General features: G+C 45.6%; 1 protein-coding gene across 4 annotated transcripts in view; it reads right to left on the bottom strand.

Moving 5' to 3' along the window:
• S100PBP (S100P binding protein) overlaps positions 1–26990 on the bottom strand; it is a 464083-nt gene that overhangs the window by 423805 nt on the left and 13288 nt on the right. The window lies entirely within an intron of this gene.

The raw sequence follows: 26990 nt of genomic DNA, 5'->3' as shown, positions 1-26990 counted from the left end.
ATTATTCCCTGCCCCCTGGAATTTCCAAAGAAATGCTGATGACTCCTAAATATCTGGGATTATTTTTTTTTTTCACTGACAAAAGGACGAAGTGCTCTGTTGCAATTATGGGGCTGCGATTGACACCCTTTCCGCCTAGATAGATAGCTGGATTTGTCTCCCAGGCTCCATAGAGCGGAGGTCTTCAATCTGTGGGTCAAAACCCCCAGGGCGAGGTGGAGTCATGGGCAAGGGGGGGAATCTGAGGGGCACGGATTCCACCAGCCTCACTTCATCCGATCATTAAAAGGCCTCAGCTGAACTTTGATTTATTGAGACTCTTGTGCTGTGAAACAAAGCCACACTGACAGCTAAAGACACCTTTGTGCAAGGACGCCCGCTTCCTGAATGAAATGCAAATGTGCACTACGAGTAGATCTGCAAATGTAAGGGGGGATCTGCGACCATACAAAAGTGATGGTTCTGGCTTTAAATGATCGAGTCACTCAAAGCTTTGCGATGACAAACATTTATTCTTTTTGAGTGGTAGTGCAAAGATATAACAATTGTGCTGTGAAATGTGTGCTTTTACATAGGGATTACTTCACCTAGAGGTGTTGAAGGGACAGCTATTAAAAATGGTATTGCATATGCTCTGGTATTACTAAAGTCTACATTTTGGAAGCACCCTTTTATATTAAACCTTTTTGTAGTGGCCCATTTTATACTGTGTGTAATGCAAGTATAAATAATGCCTTACATATTCACAGTGCTTTCTGTCACAGGTTGTGACCTTGTGGCACTAAAAATTCACAAGTCACTATTCTTCACTGCACAAACCAAGATTTAATTCTGTTGCTCTCTGGTTACACACAGACCTCTGCAGCGCATTAACTAATAGAGGTTTCATAATGTACTACAGTGCATTTCCCAATGACTAACAACTTTCTTTTATTTATTTTTCATTTAAGCTAGCTTTTATTTTATATGCAGCTACCTGATGGTGGAATACTTAAATACAAAATAAATAAATAAATAAATAAAATTAAAATAAAAACTTACAGAATATTTTGAGGCTTATGAGAGGCTTGCACCCCCAGAGCATCACTTTTTGACACCCCAACGGCACCCGCCTTTCAACTATACCTATGAGAGGAAACAAATCCATCCTGCATGGCTTTACATGGCCTCATAGATATGGAGTAAGGCAAAGCAGTGCAAGCCACTATGTTGCCTTACTTTACGTCAAGGAGGCGTTCCATGGGTGTTGTGGAGGGTGTTCCCACGCAACACTCATGGATTTTGACGCTGCCCCAGATTGAAAATCATGTAAACTGGAGCAGAGTCAAAACCTTACGCCCCCCGAGAGCAGGCATTATTAGTAATTTTTTTTTAATTTCTCCTCTTTTCCTCTATCCATGCATGTTGCATACTGCCGCACATATATAAAGAGAAAAATGCCTCTCAAATTGTTTTTGTGCAGGAAGATACCTCTTCCTCCACAAAAACAATCCTGCCTTCGTTGGCACTAGGAAGCAATTTGTTCAACAGTGCGGGGGAAAGGACAGGAATGCACTGTATTTTATAATACGATCCATTCCTGCCCATTTATATTTGCGCAGAGAAGTGTAGCAAGAAGACTTGCGGCACTGCTCTACGCCAATTCCTCATAAATTAGGACCTTTCTTTTTCACCAAAACTTTGACCACACCCCCACACTCACTGACCTTTGGCTTGCTAAACACTATTTAACATTATTTCCTCACCATAAAAAAGAATTTCTGTGGGAATTGGGGACGTTTATCATGGTCGATGAGGAGAACCAGGTTCTAGACATATTTCTCAGGAAGGGGTTCTTACACCTAAAATGTTTTTAGATGGGGTTCCAAGCATCAAAAAGTTTGAAGACCTCTGCAATAGAGGGACGCATTACTTTTATTAACATGGTAGTGCTTCCCCGTTTTCTCTAGTTAATTTACCAATTCGGCTGAACAACTCTTTTCTCTACACTACAAACACTCCTGACACTCCAAAGATAGCTTTTGAGTCCCAGATCTCTACCTTTACTGCTTGGTGGTGTAAAGTCACTTTTCTTACTATTGGTATCACCCCAATGTCAGACTCCAGCACTTAAAGTCGGAAAGGCACCAAGCAGACAACCTCCCCCTGGCGTCCCTTCTCCCAGAGTTTCCCCCAAGAGCTCAGGGACAGTCACACCCTCTCTACCACATGCTGGGCATGGTCTAGGCTTAAATGGTACCTGGGATTTAATATCCATTATTCACCAGACATCCCTCTTCAGAATAATCCATTGCTCCCAATGACACAAGAAACACTAGTGAAATGCACACTTTCCACTTATTGGTTGCATACAATGGGCCACCTTTTCAATAACCAAACTGTGTAGGAAAGTCCACTCTTTCTGGACTAGTTACCCCCACTTTTTGTCTGTCGTCAGTGTGCTTAGACTTTTTACTGGGATTCTGCTAACCAGAACTTCAGGGATTGTGCTCTCTCCTCCAAATGTAGTTGCTTTGGTACTTCTTACACCCTACAATTGGCATACTGGTGTACCCCTGTAAGTCCCTAGTAAATGGAACTTCGGTACCCAGGGCATTGGTATTTGTATTATGCCACCCATGGGAGCCCATGCAGACTGTGTCTGCAGGCTTGCCATTTGTAGCCTGCGTGAAAAGGTGCATTCACCCTTTCATTGCTGCTCACTACACCAGGTCAGTGTAAGTCACCCCATGGTAGGCCCTTCAAGTTCTAAAGGCAGAGTTGCAAGTCCCTGTGTAGGTGGACACCCCTGCATGAGCAGAGATGCACCTACAAACGCCAGAGTTCATAAGTGTGGGAAGCCATTTTAGCTATGTACTGGCCCTGTGGCCCAGCTACATAATGGTTTGGTATCAAACATGCCAGAATCATACCCCAATACTGAAGCCAGATTTGGTGGCATGATTCAATGCACTCTGGGGGCTCCTTAGTGGACCCCCACCCCTGCAGTACTGCTCCTACCAGTCATTCAGGGTCTGCAAGCAGCCCCCCAGACAGGATTCAGCCCTCCTGCTGCTCGACCAGCTCAAGCAGGGGAAGGCAGAACAAAGGATGTCCTGTGGGGGAGGGAATGCAACCTCCTCTCCCTTGGAAGTAGATGTTACTGGGCTGAGGGTACCAGTTTGTTTTGAAGGGCACATTTGGTGCCCTCCTTGCATAATCTAGTTTGCACCACAGGTCCCTGCTCTGGCTCAAAACTGCACAAAGGAAAGGGGAGTGACCACTCCCATGTTCATCACCACCCCGGGTGTTGGCCAGAGCACCTTCAGGTTGCCACTTGATTCGGCCATCCTGGAAACAAGATGTGCAGAAGCGACTGCGCTCATCTGACTGATCAGGTAAGGTAGCTGATGTCAGTGACCCACTTCAGAGTGACCAAGCCCCCTTTTTGGCTATTTAGGGACTCCCTTGCGGGTGGATCCCCAGATTCGTCGTGCAAGACTCCACCAGAACCTCTCTGCAAAGACATCTTCTCCCTTGGCCAACGGAACCGCTACTGGACTTCACAGAAAACAAACAAGACTGCAATCCAGAGACGACCTCTCCTTGCAACACTGTTTCTGCTGCTCCTGTCAGCAACTTGCAACGTTTCCACGGCTGTGCATTCTCTGGGTTCAGCAAGACTTCAGCTGCACCAAAGAAGCAAGAAGGAATCTCCCTTGGAATGAAGGAGTCACTCCCCTGTATCCGCCGGCACCTAAGGCAACAATGTCCAGCTGCTGGGATCTGCTGTTGTCTGGACTTGCAAAGATTCTCCAACACAGGTGGTGGCTCTGAGGGGTCCTATGGGTCCTCTCTCTTCCTTCTGTTCAAAGTGAGAGATGGTGAGCCATTCCCTCTTCCTCCAAGACAGAACCCCTGTGCACCACGACTGTTGCAGCAACGAAGGATTGTCGACTCTTGATACAAGGGATATTCAGGCTTCAAGTAGATCCAGCCCCAGCACTCTACATCCTCAAGGACGGTCTCCTTTCTGCTGCTCCAGCGATCTGGGACTCCTATTGAGGTGTGCTGACTGGGCCTCACTCAGACTTACTGTGCCTGCTGCCAGTGGGTTGCTTGTGGTGGCTCCGACTACTTCTGCTGGCTCTCCTGTCTTTTGAGGGTTAGCCCGGACTCCCCTCCAAGGGTCAAGTCCCCAGGACCTTGCTGGTCCTTTTCAGCTCTGCAAATCTCCAGCAGCTGCATTTTCTTGTTGGTAGTCCTCCTGACCACTAACCCACCTGCACCTACGATGGACAGCTCCTAGTTGACTTTAGGGACTCCTTTGCAGCTCCTAACCTCCGCAGCTGGACTTCATCCATCACGGTCGACCCGAATCTTCACCCACAGAAGGGTGGGCATAGTCTCCCGCCCCAGCTGGACACTCCTGCGTGGACTGGACTCTGTCACTTTCTTTAGCAGGTCCTCTTCATCCGGAATCCACCGCTGGGTTCCACCGGCCTGGTCCTGTTCTTGCAATATTCAAATTACAAGTCCCCATGTTAGCCTCTGGGAGGACCAGGTAACTTACCTCTCCTCGTCGCTGGGGCTCTTCTAGATATTTACCTCTGGGGGTCCACTCTCTCCCAGCCCTTGGCTAACTACTACATATCCTCTGAGGGGAGACCCGTCCTTGCATTTCACTTTCAGTATATGATCTGCCCCCCTCCCGCAATAGGGCCCTTGCTATTTTATGCAATTTCCCAATACTTACCTGTGCATATTTTGTGTGTACTTACCTCCAGAACGGGGGTTTGCTTATGGTAATCTAGTTTGGTACCTTTATTTTTGCAACAGTGTGTTGTTCCTTTCATGTGTGACATGTCACTGTGTGACTACTGTGGTATTGCAAGTGCTTCACACTCCTCCTAGATAAGTCTTGGCTGCTCACCACAGCTACCACTAGAGAGCGCTGGCTATTTAGACACTGTAACACTATCTAATAAGGGTTGCCTGGACCCAGTATAAGGTGTAACACCATAGGTCACAAACAGTTAGCAGCACACCTGCCTAACATCCCAGCAAATGATCAGCCCCATTGCATCATGATAAATGTAGTTTCCTCAAAAAACGAACTCCATTAATTTTAAATATTTCACCTCTAAATAGGTGCAGCCTTTGCTGTGCATCTCTGGAAACATGTGTTTCTGGGTTAATCCCTTCTTCAGCAGAGAACAAATAAAAGCACATTTGCGGGGTGCTGGAAATGCTGCCATTAATCATCCGGTTTCAATACCTCTTCACTGGCATGTACGTGTCCACAATACACTGGGCCAGCCTCCTACATACTGGACCTCGGTTTCATATTTGAGGCCGGCAGCATGCGCCCATGGTGGACCGCTAGGTCTGTATTCGACTACATAACACTACAGGAGATATTTCCCTCCTTCCTGAAACAGCCACCTTATTCCCCCCCCACCTTAGTGTTCTCCACTATAGGGTTGATCAAAGTAAGTGAATTTCTTGCCTTCGTCATACTAGCCTCGAACTGCGCTGAGTGCACCACATTGTGGTGCGAGCGGCCTGGGAGCGAGATTCGAACTCCTCCATCCCTGACAACGTATGGAAATTTTGCTGCCTGCAAACCAAGTTGGTTTCCATTAATAGCTGACAAAAACACCTTCAAGTTTCTCCACCAAGCTTGCACCACTCCCCAGTCCCCTGCTAAATTTGACCCCTCACGATGTGACAAATGCCCTAAATGTTCTGCAGATAATGCCGCTTTTTGTTCATCTCACCTGGTCTTGCAACATTATACAAAGCTTTTGGCAATCTATTTTTACACTTCTCTCTGATATGTCAAAGCAAATGCTGGTCTCTGGCCCACTCTGACCACTCGTAGGATATGTCAAACCTCTTGCACCGCAGCACAGACGATTTGCAGCAATGTCAATACTACTGGCTAAGCAGCCCATTGCTATATCGTGGGGTGGTATTAGTAGGAGACCCACTACAGCGGACTGGTTACATGATCTAATTTATTTTAGCACAAGTGAACTCTATGCCTCTTCTCCCCCCCTACGTCCAGACCCAATGACATTTGAACTCCTCTTTGCTTTGAATAATGCACTGCCTAATTCTGCTGTCAATGTGCCCGATCCATGATCTTAAAGCAATTTACATATCGCCACTCTGTACCCCCTTATTAAATTGTGCATGTTACTTAGAAGGCAGTCTTTCTCCTTCACCTTTTACCAAGTTATGTATTACAGATCACGGCTCTGTAAGTTGTACGGTTGGGAAAATGCAAATAAAAGAATTGAAAATATATATAGCTTTGCAGTAAAATAGCCTAGATTTGTTGACGTTACTTGTTGGGAGGCTGTGAGGGGTGGGTATGTGATCTGGGCTACAGAGTACACGGACGCGGATGTATCAACCCTTGATAGGGAGTTACGTGCTTTATTTAAGTTGTAGGAGAGGTGGAACAATTAATGTCTCTTGGTGGTTCTTCTTTTTCTCTTCTTTTATTCTTCCTCTTCCTGCTTTCCTTTAGGCCGCTAAGGTCTTTACTGTTCTCCTTTCCTTTTTCCCCAGGTGACGTGTTCCCGGCGTCTTCCTTTTGGGACCGTGATTTCCTCGGGAGAACAAAAGAGGATAGAGCAGGTAAGTGGTACGGTATTTCCTTAGTTCCTAATTGTGGGGGGTTTTGTGCGGGGAGGGGAGGAGATGTGAGGGAAATAGGAAGTGACGGGTGGTGTTTTAGGTTTAGTAAGGTTTAGGAGGTCGTTCTGAGCTCTCTTCGGGGTTAAGGGTCGAGTGATAGGGTGCCCTGGGAGTTTCCCCAGTCCTTGTCCCCTTTCTTGCTACCTCCCCTCTCTTCCCTCCCCTCTCCACCTCCCCTTCTCTCCTCCTTATCGTGCCTGCCCTTGAAGAGGGCACGTACCTTGTGCAGCCACGACCCTCCTGGGCCGTGGCAGGCTGTCTCGTCCTCTCCCAGTCGGGTTGCTCCGGCCGCCTCCTTCCAGTCGGGGTCTGTCCTCGTCGGTTTCCCTTCTGGCTCTCGGGGTCTGTGGTATCTCCTCGGCTCCGTTTTCTCCTCCTGCTCGCCGCGCTCGATCACGGCGTCTCTTTCTTTAAAAATGCCGGCAACCCGGAAGTCCGGGCCGATTGCTGGCTCCGCCTCCACGCGTCTCCTTGACGACGTGGGCGGAAGTCGGGAAAGGCGTCGGGTGAACGCCAATGTGTTACGTCTGTAGGCAAGGCGAGCGACGCCCGCCTACACACCCCTTCCCATGAACGGGACTGGTAGAGGACCGAGGAATCCGGGCAGCGGGAGAGAAAGTCAGCGGGACATTGACGTGACCCAGGAATGTGACGGACCTGAAAGGTAAAGGGTTGCAATTCAAGGAACCAACGCAACACTCGGGAATTGGTATCCTTATGGGAAGACAACCATGTTAAGGGTGCATGATCAGTGTAAAGAATGAATGGACGACCCAGGAGATAGTATTGTAAACACTCAATCGCCCACTTTATGGCAAGACATTCCTTCTTGATGGTAGGATAGTTAGTTTCCCTAGGTAACAACTTCCTACTGATATACACGATTGGGTGATCAGGTCCCTGATCGTCCGGTTGCGCCAATACGGCCCCCAACCCAATATTGGAAGCGTCGGTAAAAAGATGGAAAGGTCTGGAAAAATCGGGGCATCGTAACACGGGTTCGGTAGAAAGGGCTTCCTTCAGCCAGTGAAAACCCTGTAGTTGCGAGGGGGAAAAAGGAGGAAGGGCATTTGGGTATTGTTTCTTTAATAGGTCCGTAAGGGGGCCCGTAATGGTCGAGTACTGTGGTATGAACCGTCGGTAGTATCCTACCAACCCCAGGAATGAGCGGAGTTCCTTCTTAGTTTTGGGAAGCGGTATCTGTCTAATGGTGGCTACCTTATCTTTTTGTGGGCTCAATACTCCTTTACCGATGACATAACCAAAATAGGCAATCTGGGTCTGACCTAGGACACATTTTTTTGGGTTGGCTGTAAGGCCTGCGGCCGCCAGCGCTGAGAATACTTTCCCTAGATGGAGGAGATGGTCAGGCCAGGTAGAACTAAAAATGACAATGTCATCGAGATAGGCAGCTGTAAAATCATGGAAGGGTCTCAATAATCGATCCATCAAACGTTGGAACGTAGCCCTGGCACCATGGAGACCGAATGGGAGGACAGTAAATTGGTACAACCCCGAAGGGGAAACGAATGCTGTCTTCTCTTTGTCTGAGGGGGCTAAGGGAATCTGCCAATATCCCTTCGTCAGGTCAATAGTGGACATAAAACGGGCCTGCCCGATTTTTTCTAAAACTTCATCCACCCGGGGAATGGGGTAGGTATCGAAAAGTGATACCTCATTGAGTTTCCGGAAATCAATGCAGAAGCGGACCGAACCGTCCGGTTTCGGCACTAGGACGATAGGAGAGCACCATGGGCTGGTGGACGTCTCAATAACCCCAAGAGATAACATTTTGGTTATTTCTTCCTCTATAAGGACTTTTCTCGCTTCGGGGATTCGATAAGGACGTAGGCGTACAATTTTGCCCTCAGGTGTGCGACTATGATGCTGAACCAAAGAAGTTTTCCCCGGCAGTTCAAAGAAGAAGCAGGCATGACTGTGAATTAGCTCCATTATTTGCCTTTTCTCCATCTCAGAAAGGGACTCATTGATTCTGGGAAGAGCCGGGGGGGGGGGGGGGGGGTGGTACTAGCTGGGAGGTGGGACATAGTTCTAACCCTAGTGGGTGAGCCGGGGTGATCAGGTACCCCCTTGCAGGTGCATTGTTGCCATTTTCTGGGTCCTCCCATTTCTTTAATAGATTGATGTGATAGATTTGGGTTCGTCGTGGGTGGTTATTTAGTTCCACTAAGTAGGTAACCGGGATGACCGCTTTTATTATCCGATACGGTCCTTGCCATTTGGCGATTAGCTTATGTTCAGAGGTGGGTCGTAGGATTAACACCTTCTCGTTGGGTCGTAGTACCCGTAGCTTGGTACCCTGATCATAGTAAGTTTTCTGATTATCTTGGGCTTCCTCTAAATGTTGTCTTACGTCTTCCCACACTGTCTGGAGATGGGATTTTAATTTGTGAATATAGTCTAATATGGGTCGTTCCTCGTTATTCTCCTCTTCCCACAGTTCCGCCGCCATGTCTAGTAAATTGCGAGGTTGTCTCCCGAATACAAGTTCAAACGGACTATGTCCGGTAGAGGATTGCTCGTGTGTCCTTATTGCATATAACACTAGGGGAAGTTTCTGGTCCCAGTCTTTTCCCGTCTCACTCACTATTTTCCTTAAAAGGGTTTTGATTGTGCGATTATATCGCTCCACTAAACCATCCGTTTGTGGATGATATACTGATGTCTTTATCTGGAGAACACCTAGGGATTTACATATCTGTTTCATAAGTCCAGATACGAACGGAGTTCCCTGGTCAGTAAGAAGCTCTTCAGGGAAACCCACTTGGGCAAAGAATGTTATCATGGCTTGTGCCACTGCCTTCGTGGTGATACTGGTAAGTGGAATCGCCTCGGGATATCTGCTCGCATAATCGACCAGGACGAGGATATGGGTGTGTCCTTTGCTGGACGGCAGAAGGGGCCCAACTAGGTCCATACCAACTCGTTTGAATGGGGTATCAATAATGGGTAATGGTTGTAATGGGGCTCTCCTAATGGCTCCTGGTTCTACCAGTTGACATTTTGGGCATTGGGCACAATACCTTTGGATATGTGCATATACACCTGGCCAGTAAAATCGTCTCAGCAAATATTCCTCCGTTTTCTCCCGGCCACAATGACCTCCCCCCGGTTGGTTGTGGGCTACGAAGAGTACCTGTGTCCTATATGGTTCGGGAACCACGAGCGGTCTCTTTTCCCCATTCGCGCTGGTGGTTACTCTATACAGCAAGTCCTTGTGTACCAAGAAGTAGGGACCTACATCTCCAGTAGAGGCTGGTTTGGCATTCTTCCAGGCATTCCCCAGGGTAGGATCTTCGTACTGACTCATTCTAAAGGATATGGGGGCAGTCTCTATATGGGCCACTAATCCTCCCTCTTCCTTCTGGACTTGTTTAGTTGCAAATCTATGTTTCTCTGCTCTCCTTCCTCTTCGGGTTAACTTTTTTCGTGTGGGGGAGCTACATATAGAGTCTTCCCAGAAAGGGGCAGTACCCCACCACTCATCTACCGGATCCTTCTTTCGTGTTTGGTCTAGGATCTCATGGAACCTCTGATAGTCAGTTCCAATGACGCACTCCTCTATTAAGTTATCCAGGAGTCCCACGGGAAGGTGGTCAAGGTGAGTGTTCCATTCTACTTCGACCGTTGAAAGGGGATACTGAGCGCGATCTCCATGAATACAGCAGATTGTTACCCATTGATCGTTAGTCGGTTGTACAGGGTGAATGATACTACGACGGATTACCGACTGACTACATCTGGAGTCAATCAAGGCCATGACCGGCAAACCATTTATCCGAAGGGGGTGTTTGAATGACATCACTTTTCCCCAGGCATAGGACTCTTCCTCGAGTAACACCTATTTCCATCGGTTCTACCCCCTCATGTCTTTTAGGACACCCGCGGGCGATATGACCCCACTCCCCACAACTGAAACACTGAGGTTGTTGCATGGGACTTCTCTCGGTACTCCGTGAGGGTCCTGGTTCTTCCATTGTTCGCCGGGGAGGAAATTGTGGAGGAGTTATAGGTGGTTTACCCACGGGCCGGATTGACTGATGTTTCACGTCTCCTGACCTGTGATAGGCGCATGCCAGGTCAACGGCTGTCTCGGTGTCTATTTTAGGGTGCTGCCTTATCCAGTTTCGGGTGCTGGATGGTAGGGAGTCTAGATATTGTTCTAGGACAATGATCTTGATAACGTCCTCGCGATCTGTCCCTAGGGGTCCCAGCCATTTTAGTCCCAGGTCCTTCACCCTATAATAGTAGGTCCGTGGGTCTTCGTTGGGTCCCCATTTGACTTTTCGGAACCTTGTCCTGTAATATTCAGTGTCATGTCCCACACGCTCTAAGACACTTTTCTTTATTTCTGAATATGGGGTGGTGCCACCCGGATTTGCAGCCTGATAAGCTGATTGAAGAGTGCCCGTTAGGAGGGGAGCAATGTATTGGCCCCATTTGTCTTCAGGCCATTGAGCTAAGGAGGCTACCCTTTCAAAGTTCGTGAAAAAAGAATCGGGATCTTCCCCCTCCTGATACTTTTGCAATACCGAACTAGGCACATTGGGATGCACTTTGCTTGCAGCGATAGTGTCGGTCAGTTTTTTTAACGCATTCTCATGGACCAGTTGATTACTGGCCATGATAGTAGCCTGACTTTTTAGGGCGGATTGCAGCGCCTCTCTGTCCTCCTTGGCCTCCCTTTGTTGTGCTTCCCACACTAATTGGAGGTGGCGCTGTCCCTCTGCAAGTTGTTTGATCATGTCTTCGAGACTGGGTTTGGCCTCCATTGTAGTACGGTCTCTGTATGCCCGTCGGAAAACCCGATCCCACTTCTGACACCACTGTGAGGGGTGGGTATGTGATCTGGGCTACAGAGTACACGGACGCGGATGTATCAACCCTTGATAGGGAGTTACGTGCTTTATTTAAGTTGTAGGAGAGGTGGAACAATTAATGTCTCTTGGTGGTTCTTCTTTTTCTCTTCTTTTATTCTTCCTCTTCCTGCTTTCCTTTAGGCCGCTAAGGTCTTTACTGTTCTCCTTTCCTTTTTCCCCAGGTGACGTGTTCCCGGCGTCTTCCTTTTGGGTCCGTGATTTCCTCGGGAGAACAAAAGAGGATAGAGCAGGTAAGTGGGACGGTATTTCCTTAGTTCCTAATTGTGGGGGTTTTTGTGCGGGGAGGGGAGGAGATGTGAGGGAAATAGGAAGTGACGGGTGGTGTTTTAGGTTTAGTAAGGAGGTTTAGGAGGTCGTTCTGAGCTCTCTTCGGGGTTAAGGGTCGAGTGATAGGGTGCCCTGGGAGTTTCCCCAGTCCTTGTCCCCTTTCTTGCTACCTCCCCTCTCTTCCACCCCTTCTCTCCTCCTTATCGTGCCTGCCCTTGAAGAGGGCACGTACCTTGTGCAGCCACGACCCTCCTGGGCTGTGGCAGGCTGTCTCGTCCTCTCCCGGTCGGGTTGCTCCGGCCGCCTCCTTCCAGTCGGGGTCTGTCCTCGTCGGTTTCCCTTCTGGCTCTCGGGGTCTGTGGTATCTCCTCGGCTCCGTTTTCTCCTCCTGCTCGCCGCGCTCGATCGCGGCGTCTCTTTCTTTAAAAATGCCGGCAACCCGGAAGTCCGGGGCCGATTGCCGTCTCCGCCTCCACGCGTCTCCTTGACGACGTGGGCGGAAGTCGGGAAAGGCGTCGGGTGAACGCCAATGTGTTACGTCTGTAGGCGAGGCGAGCGACGCCCGCCTACAGAGGCTTACATGTGTTTTACTCCACACTCCCTGGTCTGCACTTTTAGCTGCAGAGGGAGTGTTCTTAGGCCACCATCTTTTATGTTCCCTCCGGAGGCACCATTTTTTTTTTTTTTTTTTTTTAAATCATGCTCTAGTTGGCCTGGGCTATTCTGAAGCATGTCCCCGTTATTATAAAAGGGAAAATGAAGCACAAATGCACAGCTGGTGCGCTAAAGGCAAGCTATTTGCACCCATCTGTGTCACAACTGCGTCAGGGGTCAGGAACCAGGACCACCGCTCCAACTCACCTGAGGAGCCAGCCTCCTGGAGGTCAATCTGTCCTACCTCTTGCATGCATTGAATTAAGCTTTCAGGAACGGTAATTACCTGTAAGCATGGCGTTCGCTCCTACTTTCAGGTCTAAGGTCATGAAGGACCCTCCACCCCGCAGGTAACAACATTATATCTTTTTCAGTATTAACTGTAGCTCTATGCTTAAACACAAATTTGATGTCAGTTTTATTGCTGATCAAAGGCCTACCAAGCCTTGTTGTTGACTAAGACCCTGCTTTGTGATTGCTCTTCCCCAGATGTGGTTCATACTTTCCTGGAAGGCTACTGTATCATTAGACAATAATTAAATTAATTAAAAAAATAAGGTAGCACTGCCACTGCTTTTAAAACTTTTACTTATGATATACTAGAGCTTACAGACCTGAATTGCAGCGGGTTCATTTTTTTCTCACAAAGTATCAGAACTGCACCTCTTCTGGTACCTTTATATACAGGTCCGCTGGCAAGGAGATTCGCTTCCCCCAGGGACTTGTGGAAGTCATTCCTCCATTTGTTCTGATTTCACATTATTAAGTTATCTTGATTTTATTTTAGAACATCTTTGTTTCCCTTTTGGCAAATAATGTCATCTAAGACTTTGAAGCCATTCGCTAGTCCAATTTGGTTAAGGTTCCTACCTATGCAGCAGGTCACATCTCAGACAGTGTTCCCATTTTTCACCCCCAAAAGTTGATGGTCCTCTCCCTCTCAATTGCACTTTACGATCCCCTGGACTATAACTTTTACAATGGCTGCTTCTCAGGCTCCTGTGGTGCCAATGTACGCTACACACAGTTCTAAACTTATCCCCTCAGTCTGGTGGCCTTTTAAGCACCTCTAAACCACACCTCAGTTCCTCTGTTGAAGAAGCAGGCAGCAGAAAAGGTCTAGATTTCTGCTTCCTTAGATAAGAGCCTCTCTGCAACGGATTTATCCAGGAGTACTAAACTGCAAGCTCTCCCTGGTTTAATCCCACCTATTGTCACTGAAAAAGAAACAAAAAAATGTAAATTGCTAGAACAAGAGTGGCAACAAAACCATCACTGAACTTGTAAGACAAAAGCAATTAAATCTATCATAAAGCTTTCAGGACTCCTTGCCCTACATTCTATGCTCTAAAAGTCAACTGAGCTTCTAATTCTTCCAAAGAGATTTTTACAATTGTTAAATCACTGCTTGATTCCCCCTCTAGCAATTCTAGCGGTGTCCCTACCATCAATAGATGCAGCAACTTGACTCATGTCTTTTCTAATAAAAACCGAGGCAATCCCATGTGGTCATATTACTAGTGCTCCTACATAAAATGGGGAGGAGCAACTGTAACTATTGCTTGTAAAGATGTGATTGAGAAGGCATCTTCTATCACACAATCTTGGATTTCCCGATAATTCAGACATTTTGGGAAACTAACACAAATAATAGCATTGGAGGTCCCACTAGAGAAGTTGATCTTGTTAAACATTGAGGGTGAGACGGCGTGGTCTAAATACCCAAAACTCTGGTTAATGGTGGGGGCTGGAGTGGCTAAACTAAATGTGGTACATGCTTGGGGAATTGCAGGACCCCTACCAGGATCACACACTGGGAAATGGATTAGTGCCAACAGGCAGAAAAGGTGGTGTAACAGAGTCAGTGCTTCCCACCAAAGTGGGAGAACAGTTTGGGTAACTGGCGCAGCTTTAGAGGTCATTAAGATTATGTGGGTGGAACAGCGGGACACGTGTTTCACATTTTTGGGGAACAGGTCGCTCTCCTACACGTTGCCTCCAAACCAGATGACTGGATTTCTTGACAAAATGGCGGTGAGCACACTGCTTATTGTGGAAAACTTTACAGATCTTTTGACTATTGCACTTGTTTATTGATATGTAATAAAATGAATAAAAAGTCGTTTTTTTCTTAATTCAGGCGATTCATTCGGCATTTCATGCAGAGTTGTTGCACAGTACAACTCACAGTAGCTATGACCCACATAATTCAGCAGAGCTCAGTTTACTTCTGTTTCACACCATTCACACAGACAGTCTTTGGACTTTGTCAATACAGTCAAAGGCAGCTCTCTGCTGGAACTTGCCCTGCTCCATGCCATTGAAAATGGCATGTCCAGTAATTTCCCGGTCCAAATCGATCTTCTTAACCTGTCGATCTCTATGGCACAAGTTCTCCAGCGTGGAAACATGCACTTGTTATTCCACTGTTTGGCGGGGGAACCTTTGTTGGAAGCTACCAAACTCGAGAACCATCATCTTGTATTTCTTTTGACTTTCACAGCTAAGATTCTAGTGAAATATTCTATTTGTCAACCATTTGCTTATCTAGAAAACCACAATCTGCTCCATTCATCTAATCTGGGGTCTAACCCTCCTCACAGCATAGCATCTCACAAGAACTTGGATGGACTTTCGATGCGTGGATCACCTGCTGTCATTCTTCTCCCCTTGAGTGCAGTGTTCAACACTGTCTCATTACATGTTACTACAGAGACTTTTGTGGGATATGGGATTAACACCTTGCAGACCATGGACGTAATGGTTACGTCCATGGCTGCGCCTCTCCGGCCCTTTCGTCCGTTTACAGGCCTTCCCCACCCCCCAGGTTAGGGCAGGAAGAGCAAATCGCTTCCACCCCGACCCCCCCAATGATGTGCTGACCTCAGAGGACCATCCAGCGCGATGCGGAAAAGAAATGCCTTGCATTTCTCTTCCGCTCGGGAGCTGGCCAGCAGAGGCATGAAAGGAAAGGAAAGGAAAGCCCAATAGACACCAGGGATTTATTCTTTTGTTTGAAATGGACGTGAGGGGAGCGGCCCCTTGGGCAAGGGCCCCTCCCCAGGGGGCCAAATAATTTTTAGGCCATTTCTGCCCCCCCTCCAGGGGGCAGAAAACCGCTAGACACCAGAGCTAATTTTTTTTTGTTTTCTTTTATGTGTAGGGAGCGACCCCTTCAGCTCCATGGGGGGCCAGATTGTTTTTAGGCCATTTCTGCACCCCCCACTAGAAATCACGGATTTTCTTATATATATATATATATATATATATATATATATACACACACACACACACACATACATACATACATATATACATACACACACACACTAACGCATAGGGAGAGCGGCCCTTTGGGCAAGGGCGGCTCCCTGGAAGGAGGGGGGGGGGGGAGCTAAATATTTGTAGGCCTTTTTTGCACCCCCGGAGGCATATCGTCCTAATGTAATTAGGCTGATCTGCCTCCGGGTTGGCAGAAACCTCTAGACACCAGGGATATACATATATATTTACTTTATGTTTTCAGGTATGGGGAGCGACCCACTAGGCAAGGGTCAAATGGGGGGCAAATTGTATTTAGGCCATTATCTGCCTATTTTTATTAGACACCAGGGATTGGTGTGTGTGTATTTTGTTCGGGGGGGGCTGCCCCTTGGGCAAGGGTCGCTCCCCCACCATGGAGGCACATTACTGTTGGCCATATCTGCCTGCCCCCTTGGGCCTATTTTTGGAAGACCCATCGGCCCCCAAGGCGGGCAGAAAGCCCACCAGGGAAGATTTTTTTTTCAATGTAAGAGGGTGGGGGTATGGCCATACCCCCCCACCCACAATAAATGGGGCCAAAGTTGTTCTGCCCACCAGTGGGCAGATGGGGCAATTGTCCCGGGGGTGGGGGGGTGGCTACCAACCAGTATAGGCCTGGTTACCCCCACCCCAACTGAAAGGGGTAACAGTCTTTCACCTCTCCCCTCACACACTAAAACATCTTATCCCACGGCAAGCAAGAAGACATGGATTATTTTGGGTTTTGGTTTTCAATTTGGACATTAGAGCTTGGTAACTCTCAAAATCGTCCAACTTGGAATGGTGAGGGCTGCACTTTTTTTTTTACTTTGGAGAAAAATCCACAAGACCCAGACACATCTGAAAACTAAATATCTGGTTGATTCCAGGGTTGTGTGCTTCACATGCACCCCGCACTATTTCCTTACCCACAATGGCCTGCAAACCTTCAACTTTGCTGGAAATCACACATTTCCCCCACATTTTTTGATGGAACCTTCCGGAATCTGCAGGAATCTACAATATTCCTACCATCCAACATTGTCTCATCTATACCGATAAAAATTCTATTGCACTTGTCAGCCTGAAATGTGTTTTTTTTTTTTTTTTTTTTTTTAACAAACTGCCCTTTTGGACCCGCTTTGGTTCCCCCTCAATTTCAACATGTTTTTGGCTCTTCCCTGTCACAGGCACTTGGCCCACCTACACAAGTGAAGTATCATTTTTACCGGGAGACTGAGGGGAACGTTGGGTGGTAGGAAATTTTATTACAAGACCGGAGGCTCATATTATGCAGTCTTTTCTTGCTTTTAATTGTAACAGCAGCCAAGAAATAAACTACATTTCCCAAGAAAAGTGAACTACAAAATGACATCACAGTAAGAACAGCCAATAGGACGTTGAGTATAGATACTAATACATTGACTGCGAACAAGACCTCTTTTCTTGCAGGTCTACCAATGGTTATTTTAGCCGCTGTAGACACGTGCAGGAGCCGCTTCATCTGCATTGTCTTCTTACCGATTGCCGGTTAGTTTTCCGGTTCGGGCTTCACGCGGAGCTCTTATTTAGGCTCCGTTTCACCAGAGGCATTTCCTTTTCTCACAGAAACTCCCCTGGGAGGAGTTTCTCATTCTAGTTACCGCCTCCTGAAGGTCGCGATAGGCTGTTTTATTCCTAATTCACACCCATTTTGCTGAAAGCCACTCCCTGCCTTCTCAGACTGATTTTAATCCCTTATTTACTGGTTTTAATTTAAACTTCGTATTTTTCTCAATTGTTTTGGTGAATTCCTTCTTCAGTATGTCGGAGGAAGAGGATTCTCAACTTTTTTTCTGAAACATTAAAGTCCTTTATTAAGGGCTCTGTTCAACAGGCAGTTTCTGTCTCAATGTTGGACATATCAAAAAATTTGGAGGCCTCCTTTTCGAAAAATTATTTCTGCTTCTGATATGCCTTCTGCGAAAGGCAAGAAACACGTGGCCACCCCTCCTGGGCCCTTAAAAGGCATTTGTCTCCTTTGGTCCTCCCACCCGAGAGGTTTCTAAATCGGGAATCTCTTCCTCCCCTTTGCACATTACCCAATTAAGAGACACGTATGTCATACAGATGGATATAGACGGATCCTCAAATCCATATGTTTATGGGCCTTTGGAGAAAAGGCGCAAACTTTCTCCCATTGACGGTGGTGTTGTTCACCCTGTGTCTCAGGTCTTAGTAGACCACTCGGGCGAACCTATGTTCGACCCTTCCTTCATGAATCATCCAAACTCCAAAGAATGGTTTCCGACTGACCATGTGGCAGACTACGTGTCTTTCTACTTACGCCACGCTGGACAAGGTTACTAGGAACAAATTAAAATCTGAGTGTCCTCGTCCCTCCTTATCCGACAGTGTCACTGCTACCCCAGTCATTGACCCGAACATGCTAATATTCTTCACAAAGTTTGGGAAAGACCCTAAGAAGGGAGTGGATAGAGCCTGGTCCAGTTGCCAGGACAAACTTTTAGATTTGGTGGGACCTCTCACCAGGATTTTTGATATGGCTGAGGAAGCCAAGATGGACCATTCCCCAATAGACCCTGTGGTCCTTTCCAATTGGGCGCAACATGCTATTTGTATGCTTGGGAATGCGAATACCCAGTTATCAATCGAAAGGAGGAAGAGTCTCCTTTTAAAGATTGATCCCAAGCTGGCATCTTTGGCCTCCAAAGAAGAGGGACCTTCAGCCAAAGGATTGTTGTTTGGAGATTCCTTCATAAAGGAACTGAGCAAGTACGTCTCCACCTTTGCCACCCTGGACAAGGCTCATCTTTCTTTCTATCAAAAAGATTTTTTTCTTCATGGGTTTTTGCCAGGGCCGGCAAAGGCAGGAGTTGCTTTGCCGGCCACTTCCTCATGGGTCAATATCCCAACCGAGACTCCTACAGCCAGCAGAACCAGCTCGATACCTACTCAGGATACAAGCCACGGTTCTATCCCCGCTCAAGAGGGTATCATAACAGAGGTTACGCCAGCAAAGGAGAGCAATGGTCCGGTAAGTGCTTTCAGTTCTGGCCTTCCTCCAGTAGGAGGCAGACTGGCTGTATTTCTAGATTCACGGTTACTCCTCACGTCAGATCCCTGAATAATTCAATGTATCCAAGGTTATCTGATAGAATTTTATCAAACTCCAAATCGGTCCCTTTTTCCTCTTCTCAAGAGCAAAACCAACTACTCCACGACGAGATCCAGTCCCTCCTCTCAAAACAAGCCATAGAACCGGTTCTGTTTGACTCCTCCAGTTTTCTCAGTACCATTTTTTGGTCCAAAAGAAAAAAACAGAAGTTTCGACTAGTTATCAATTTAAAGGAGTTCAACAACTTTGTAATTTATTGGCATTTCAAGATGGAAACTATCCTCCATCTCAGAAACATTTTGCTACAGAACGATTGGTTGGTCTGATTAGACCTCCAGGATGCTTATCTCACAGTACTAGTTCATTCCTCACAAAGGAAGTTCCTTCAATTCCAATGGCAAAACTCCTTTTACCAATTCAAGGTTCTTCCTTTCGGACTCTCTTCAGCCCCTTGGTGTTTCACCAAGATTCTCAAACCTGTAGCGGCTTTCCTTCGATCTCATGGGGTCCGCCTGATCCTTTATTTAGACGACTTTCTCCTGATGGCACAGGATAAAAACCTTCTACTCGTTCAGTTACATTTTTGTCAGGATCTCCTTCTCAAGTTAGGTTTCCTCATCAACCTTCAGAAATCAGCCCTCGTTCCAACTCAAAAACTAGAATTTCTCGGTTTTCTCATAGATACTACCCTTTCAATTCTTCAACTTCCCCAACACAAGGTCTCTTTAATCAAGAAAGAGATTCGTCACGCCTTATCCCTTCCTCACATCTCTCAGAACTTTAGCTCGTTTAGTAGGGCTTCTCGCTTCCTCTATTCAAGCCATTTTCCCAGGTCCACTGCATTATCCCGCCCTCCAACGTTTGAAGATACGCCATCTTCACAAAGGCCTCGCCTATTCCGATTCACTGGCTCTCGACTCAGAGTCCAGGGAAGCACTCCTGTGGTGGCTAACTCACTTAGACGCTTGGAACAGGAGAACCATCTTCTCTGCCGCCCCAGATCTTGTATTAGAATCTGATGCAAGTCGGACTGGTTGGGGCGCAAGATGTGGTCAGTTCTCGACTGGAGGCGCATGGTCTCTGAAGGAGTCCTTCTTGCACATAAACAGTTTAGAGATGCTTGCAGGTTCTTTTGCCATCTGCTCCTTTACAAAGGACTAAGTAAGTTACACCATTCTTCTCAGGATGGACAACTTAACCGCCGTCACATACATCAACCACTTAGGAGGCACCAGGTCCAAAATTCTCTCAACCCTAGCAAAGCATCTCTGGGAATATTGTCTTCCTCATCAAATATCTGTCAAAGCGGTTTACCTCCCAGGCAATCTGACTACAATGGCAGGCTGGTACTCCAGGCATCTTCACGATTCCAGCGATTGGCAGTTGCACCCTTCAGTGTTCAATCATCTTATTTCCATCTTTGGCATCATGTCCATAGACCTTTTTGCTTCTTGTCTCAATTTCCACCTTCCTTCCTTTTTCAGTTGGAGGCCGGATCCGCAGGCTCTTGCCACGGATGCTTTCCTCCAGATTTGGCCACCATCTCTTCTTTACGCTTTTCTTCCTTTACTTTTGATTCCCAGAGTCCTTGCACAAGCACGCAGACAACAATCCATTCTTGTGCTTATAACCCCCTTTTGGCAAGCTCAGCCTTGGTATCCAACTCTTTTGGAATTAGCAGTCGATCGTCCAGTCTGGCTTCCTCATTTCCCCAACCTACTATTGGATCCCCAGGGTTGACAACACCATATGGTCATAGACAACTCCTTGTTCCTCATTGCTTGAAGGATTTCGGGTCGTCCTGGAGAACCCCAGGAATTTCGGAGGATGCTCTTAAACTCATCCAACAATCTAGAGCCCGGGTACCTCCAAAGCTTAAAAATCCGCTTGGACCATTTGGTCCAGCTGGTGTATGGACAGGACTTCAGATCCCTTTTCAGCTGATGTAGTGCTAGTTGTGAATTTCCTTGCTTCCTTAGCCTACCAGGGTAAGGCCTACTGCACTATCAACATTTACAGATCGGCCATTTCCGCCGAACATCACAGAGCCAATGGCAGACCGATTGGTGAACATCCCCTCATCTGTCAACTTTTAAAGGGAGTAATATGTGTCTTTCCTCCATCTCCTAAATATAATATAATGTGGAACGTTAACCTGGTGTTGAAATTCTTTATGGTTTGGCCAGATAATGATCTGCTTTCTCTTAAGCAACTCTCTGCAAAGTTGACTATGCTTTTATGTCTCATATCTCTAAAGCGTGTTTCAGATGTGAAAGCTTTGGATATTACGTCCTTTTTCTTCTCTCCTTTTGGTGTTTCTTTTCAGGTTCGTAGACGTACTGAGACTAACCTAGCATCTGTTCATTATCCACTTTTTCCCTCTCAACCCAAACTGTGCGTTGGAAATTGTTTAAAGAGCTATGTGACTCGTACTGCAGATTTGAGATCATCCTCAGCTTCCAAACTTCTTATTTCATTTCAGAAACCCCATAAACCTGTTTCTTCACCTACCTTAGCTCGTTGGGTCAAATGGATCACGTCCTTAGCTGGGATCAATATAGAATCTTATGGATCCCATTCTGCCAGAGGGGCCATGGCCTCTCGGGCTTTCTGGGCCGGGGCCTCTTTACAGGATATTCTCAAGTCTGCAGACTGGTCGAATGAAAACACGTTTAAAACCTTTTACTGTAAACCAATCTCTCATGTTTCAGACTCTGTTATTGCTATGCTTTAAACATGCATAATATGAGCCTCCGGTCTTGTAATAAAATTGAGATTTTCCTAGCCTTGGTGTCAGAAAGGCTAGATTTTATTAAAGACACGGAGGCGAGTATTATCCCACCACTCGATTGACCCTTCCCTGTTCATTCATTTTAGTTCCAACTCCCTCTTCAGCCGTTGGCACCTCCTAGTCGGCATGAGATTCTTCCATCAAGACAGGATTCTGTTTTCAGCGATTCGCTTCCTGTGTTCCAGTCTACGCTCCCCAGCTCAAGGATTGTTTTATTGACTTTTTCACCATGAAGACAATTTTCTATAAAGTTTTGTTCTTTACTTATTCTCCGTTTTAATTCTCGCATCAACAAAAAAGGTCTTGTTGTTCGTGGTCAATGTATTAATATCTATACTCGATGTCCTATTGGCTGTTCTTATTGTGATGTCATTTTGTAGTTCACTTTTCTTGGGAAATGTAGTTTATTTCTTGGCTGCTGTTACAATTAAAATCAAGAAAAGACTGCATAATACTCGCCTGTCTTTAATAAAAATCTAGCCTTTCTGACACCAAGGCTAGGAAAATCTCAATATGTCCCTGTGCGGTGATACCACACAGACATGTGGGAAAAATGATTTTTTAGCTAAATTTTAGGTTTGCTGAGGATTCTGGGGAAGAAATCATTGGGGGATCCAAGCAAGTCACACCTCCCTGGACTCCCTTCTGTGTATAGTTTTCAGAAAAGTCTGGGCTTGGTAGGTTTCCCTAGATGGCTGCTGAGCCCAGGACCAAAACTGCAGGTACCCCCCACCCTCAAAAACAGGTACTTTGGTATTTGATAATTTTGATGTGTCCAGATAGTGTTTTGGGGCATTTCCTTTCGCGAGCACTAGGCCTTACCACACAAGTGAGGTACCATTTTTATTGGGAGACTTGGGGGAACGCTGGGTGGAAGGAAATTTGTGGCTCCTCTCAGATTCCAAAACTTTCGGTCACCGAGAATTGAGAGGAAAAAGTTTTATTTTGGCCAAATTTTGAGGTTTGCAAAGGATTCTGGGTAACAGAACCTGGTGAGAACCCCACAAGTCACCCCATCTTGGATTCCCCTTGTTTTAAAAAATGTGCAGGTTTGGTAAGTTTCCCTAGGTGCCGGCTGAGCTAAAGGCCAAAATCCACAGCTAGGCACTTTGCAAAAAACATGCCAGATTTCAATGTAAAAATGTGATGTGTCCATGTTGCATTTCCTGTGGCGAGCATTAGGCCTACCCATGCAAGTGAGGTACCATTTTTTATCAGGAGACTTGGGGGAACACAGAATAGCAAAACAAGTGTTGTTGCCCCTTGTCTTTCTCTACATTTTTTCCTTCCAAATGTAAGACAGTGTGTAAAAAAGACGTCTATTTGAGAAATGCCCTGTAATTCACATGATAGTATGGGCACCCCGGAATTCAGAGATGTGCAAATAACCACCGCTTCTCATCACCTCATCTTGAGCCCATTTTGGAAATACAAAGGTTTTCTTGATACCTATTTTTCATTTTTTATATTTCAGCAAATGAATTGCTGTATACCCGGTATAGAATGAAAACCCATTGCAAGGTGCAGCTCGTTTACCGGCTCTGGGTACCTAGGGTTCTTGATGAACCTACAAGCCCTATATATCCCCACAACCAGAGGAGTCCAGCAGACGTAACGGTATATCGCTTTAAAAAAATCTGACATCGCAGGAAAAAGTTACAGAGTAAAACGTGGAGAAAAATGGCTGTTTTTTTCACCTCCATTTCAATATTTTATTTAATTTCAGTTGTTATTTTCTGTAGGAAACACTTGTAGGATCTACACAAATTACCCCTTGCTGAATTCAGAATTTTATCTACCTTTAGCTTTCTGGGATCCAGCATTGGTTTCACACCCATTTCTGTCACTAACTGAAAGGAGGCTGAAAGCACACAAAATAGTAAAAATGGGGTATGTCCCAGAAAAAAAATGCCCAAATTGTATTGAAAAATGGGGTTTTCTGATTCAAGTCTGCCTGTTCCTGAAAGCTGGGAAGATGGTGATTTTAGCATCGCAAACCCTTTGTTGATGCCATTTTCAGTGAAAAAAAAACCACAAGCCTTCTTCTGCAGCCCTTTTTTCTGCTTTTTTTTTTTTTTAAACAAAACAACATTTTTGCGGTATTTTGGCTAATTTCTTGGTCTCCTTCAGGGGAACCCTCAAAGTCTGGGTACCTCTAGAATCCCTAGGATGTTGGAAAAAAAAGGACGCAAATATGGCGTGGGTAGCTTATGTGGACAAAAAGTTATGAGGGCCTAAGCGCAAACTCCCCCAAATAGCCAAAAAACGGCTTGGCACCTGAGGGGGGGAAAGGCCTGGCAGCGAAGGGGTTAACAAGACCTTGGAGTAGCTTGCTTCCTTCTCCTTAAAAGATCACTACTTTGAAGTTCTACAAGCTATATATTTCTTCCAACTTGCCCGTCTCTTGTGGTGAGCCTCAAGGACCCTCCCAAAGTCTTACACTTTAACATATATGCTGTCCCTCTGGCAGACCCTGTGGAATCTTTTGGTTCTCCTGGTTTTCTTACACTTGTAATTTTGCTATCCTCTGAGCAGGAAAATTCTTAGGAGCAATTTAGGAAATGCCTTTTGGTGGCGACAAGCTGGGTGGGTCTGAATTTTCCTAAGGTGAATGGCGGAAGGACATAAGTGATGGTGGGGGAAGCAGCCCAATCTTTGGACCCCCTGCTCAGTGGCCACAACGCTCTTGACCCTTTTCATTCTCCTCGCCAGTAAATAATGTGGGCATATGGTGTGATGATAAACTCATTTTGGGCCTCTGAATTAAAAAAGCTCTGGCTGCTACTTTGGACTCCGCCTCAAAAAGAACTTTGCTAGGTTAAACCCAAAAGAAACCATGGTCTGGGTGATTACAGCATGCTGCTTGAACTATGGGAGTGTCCTGTAATTGGCTGCTTCCCAGTCCTCTACAAAACATCTGCAAATCATTAAAACCTGCTGCACGCAATTGACCCCTTCTCATCCAGAAGATCTTCAATGATTGCTGGTTGAAAAGCAGATCAAAATGCAAGCCTTTTTTTCCACATTTTGGGCCTTTGCCAACGCCAGCCCATTTACATCAGACACCTGATTAAGCCTTGTATTCCTAAAGGGTCTGACTGGATTGAGTAATTTTATAAAGTATTTGCTTGTCCATGGGGTGGATGCTTAATAAATCTACTTGTCCAGTTAAAAAAAAAAAAAAAAAAAATGTCCCTTTGGAAAAATGCAGTGAGGTGAAAAATTCTGGTAGAGTTCTCATTATATCGGAGCTCTTATAACAGCCTCTCTAATTATGCCAGGGCTCGTAATAGCATGGTTTGCATGGCAGTAATGCCCTGATTTTGCTGGAGGTCGCAAGAAGTGGTACTTCCAGGGTTAGAATACCCTTCTGAATGTGTGTGCACCTACCAACTTGTATGTTTAACAGTTTTCACAAACTTCTCTAATCTCCTTTGACATGTGAAAAGATATGAAAAGTACTCCTGACAAGGGTAGGAGTACAATCATTGCTAGGTTTGGGAGGGAGGTTTGAGGTCAGGGGTACGAGTTTGAAGGGTGAACTTGCAAACGCTTGGCAGATTTTCACATGAGAAAACATTCACAAACATATTTGCTCCTGCTCAAATTAAGTTCACAATTTTTTGCTAGGAGTATAATTAAAATGCTTAAATATCATTGGTTCACTTGTGACTAATAACTGAGCTCCTAATTACATCTGGTGTTAGCCAATCCCTTTTATTTTTATTATAATGATATACATTTATAACTACACACAGTTCACTTCCACATGAATGGCTGCATACTGCTCAGGGGCACGCACTTTTAGCGCCAATGACTACTATGGCAATATGTGCTTTTTGAGACTTAAAGAATGTATATATATACATTCGTACTTTTAGACAATGTTTTTGTTACATTTCTGAGGGCCCAGTAGCTCCCACAACAAAAAAGTTTGTCAAAACACAAAAACAAAAAGATGGCAATCAACAGAGTTATTGTCTTTGCTAGTGCTTGTTTATTTTCATGTTTCCAATATTCTTGCTGCAACTGGTTTTACACTACATTTTCCATTACTATTTTTCTTTGAAAATACTAGCATGTATCAGACACATTTTACTAAGTTTTGCTACAATTAAATGGTACCTGCAATTGCACAGTTTAGTAAAATGTTTTTTTCCAGTTACAATTTGTAGTACATTTTATTTTGAAAAAAAGATTCATTAAATCTTGCCTTCAGACTTCTGTGAATATTTGCATGCATTCAGAGTCCATTATAAACAGCATCAAATTCTTAAACTTCGTAATTGTGTGCACATTTATTTACTGGAACCACTGACAGTAGGGAAAGCAAAGTTCGCAATTAGCTTAGAATGGTCAACCTAATAAAGACTTTGCATTATATAACTATAAATACATGTTTGAACAGCATGAACACAGATACAAATCCTATCCTAGCTGCAATACTGTGCTCTTTCACAGATCCATAGTGTTATACTGTGAAATATCAGCCCAAGTGCTGCAGTGGTTGGGCTACTTTGCCAAAGGACAAAATAAACATGAAAACTTGATGTCCTTGACTGCAAACAATGTGTCATGGGCATCGGGAGATAGGAATTTCTGACCACTGGTCTGAGGTCTTCAATGTACTGGCCTTTCTGCATAGAAGGACCTAACTTGGTGGTCCTTTTTAATAGCTTCTTGTTTCAAAACCTTTCCGCCTCAGCTTCATCGGTGTATTAGTGAAGCAGCATTCAGAAAATTAGTGACATGGTTCTTTTAATCCTTAGTCACACACTTGTCTTGTTACTCGCTCTTTTGCCCTGTGAAGCCCTGGTTGAGTAGCCAAGACCCATGCGCTGAACAAATCTTAAACAAAAATATAAGCATAAGTGAAAAGTCACTGGAAACTGGGGACTGTGGTGTGTACTGAACATATACTGCAGTTCCTGACTACAGTGCATTCAGCAAAGATAAAACTTCACTACCTCAGGCCAGTGTTAAAGTTTTATGTTGGCATGAACATATAGCCAACAAGCATTTCCCGCACATTAATACTACTCTAATTTGGGGGGGGGGGAGGGGGGGGGGGGGAGTGATGGATGGGCCTTAAGACCAACATACTTTAAATACAAAGACTGGACTGGATCTCATTTGCAGTGAGCCTTGTAACCTACACTCCCCAGGTTGGATCTCAACTAATGCTCCAAGGTTTCCATACAATTACAAGGAGAAAAATGTGTGTATTCTTCTGGGTATTTATTTTGAAAACAGTAAAGTATCATGGTGTCCGTAGTGTTTTTCCATGCTC

Source organism: Pleurodeles waltl, chromosome 3_1 (assembly GCF_031143425.1).
Source record: "Pleurodeles waltl isolate 20211129_DDA chromosome 3_1, aPleWal1.hap1.20221129, whole genome shotgun sequence".
NCBI lineage: Eukaryota > Metazoa > Chordata > Amphibia > Caudata > Salamandridae > Pleurodeles > Pleurodeles waltl.
Note: the sequence above shows the minus strand (reverse complement) of the source record. Positions and strands in the feature narration are given on the sequence as shown.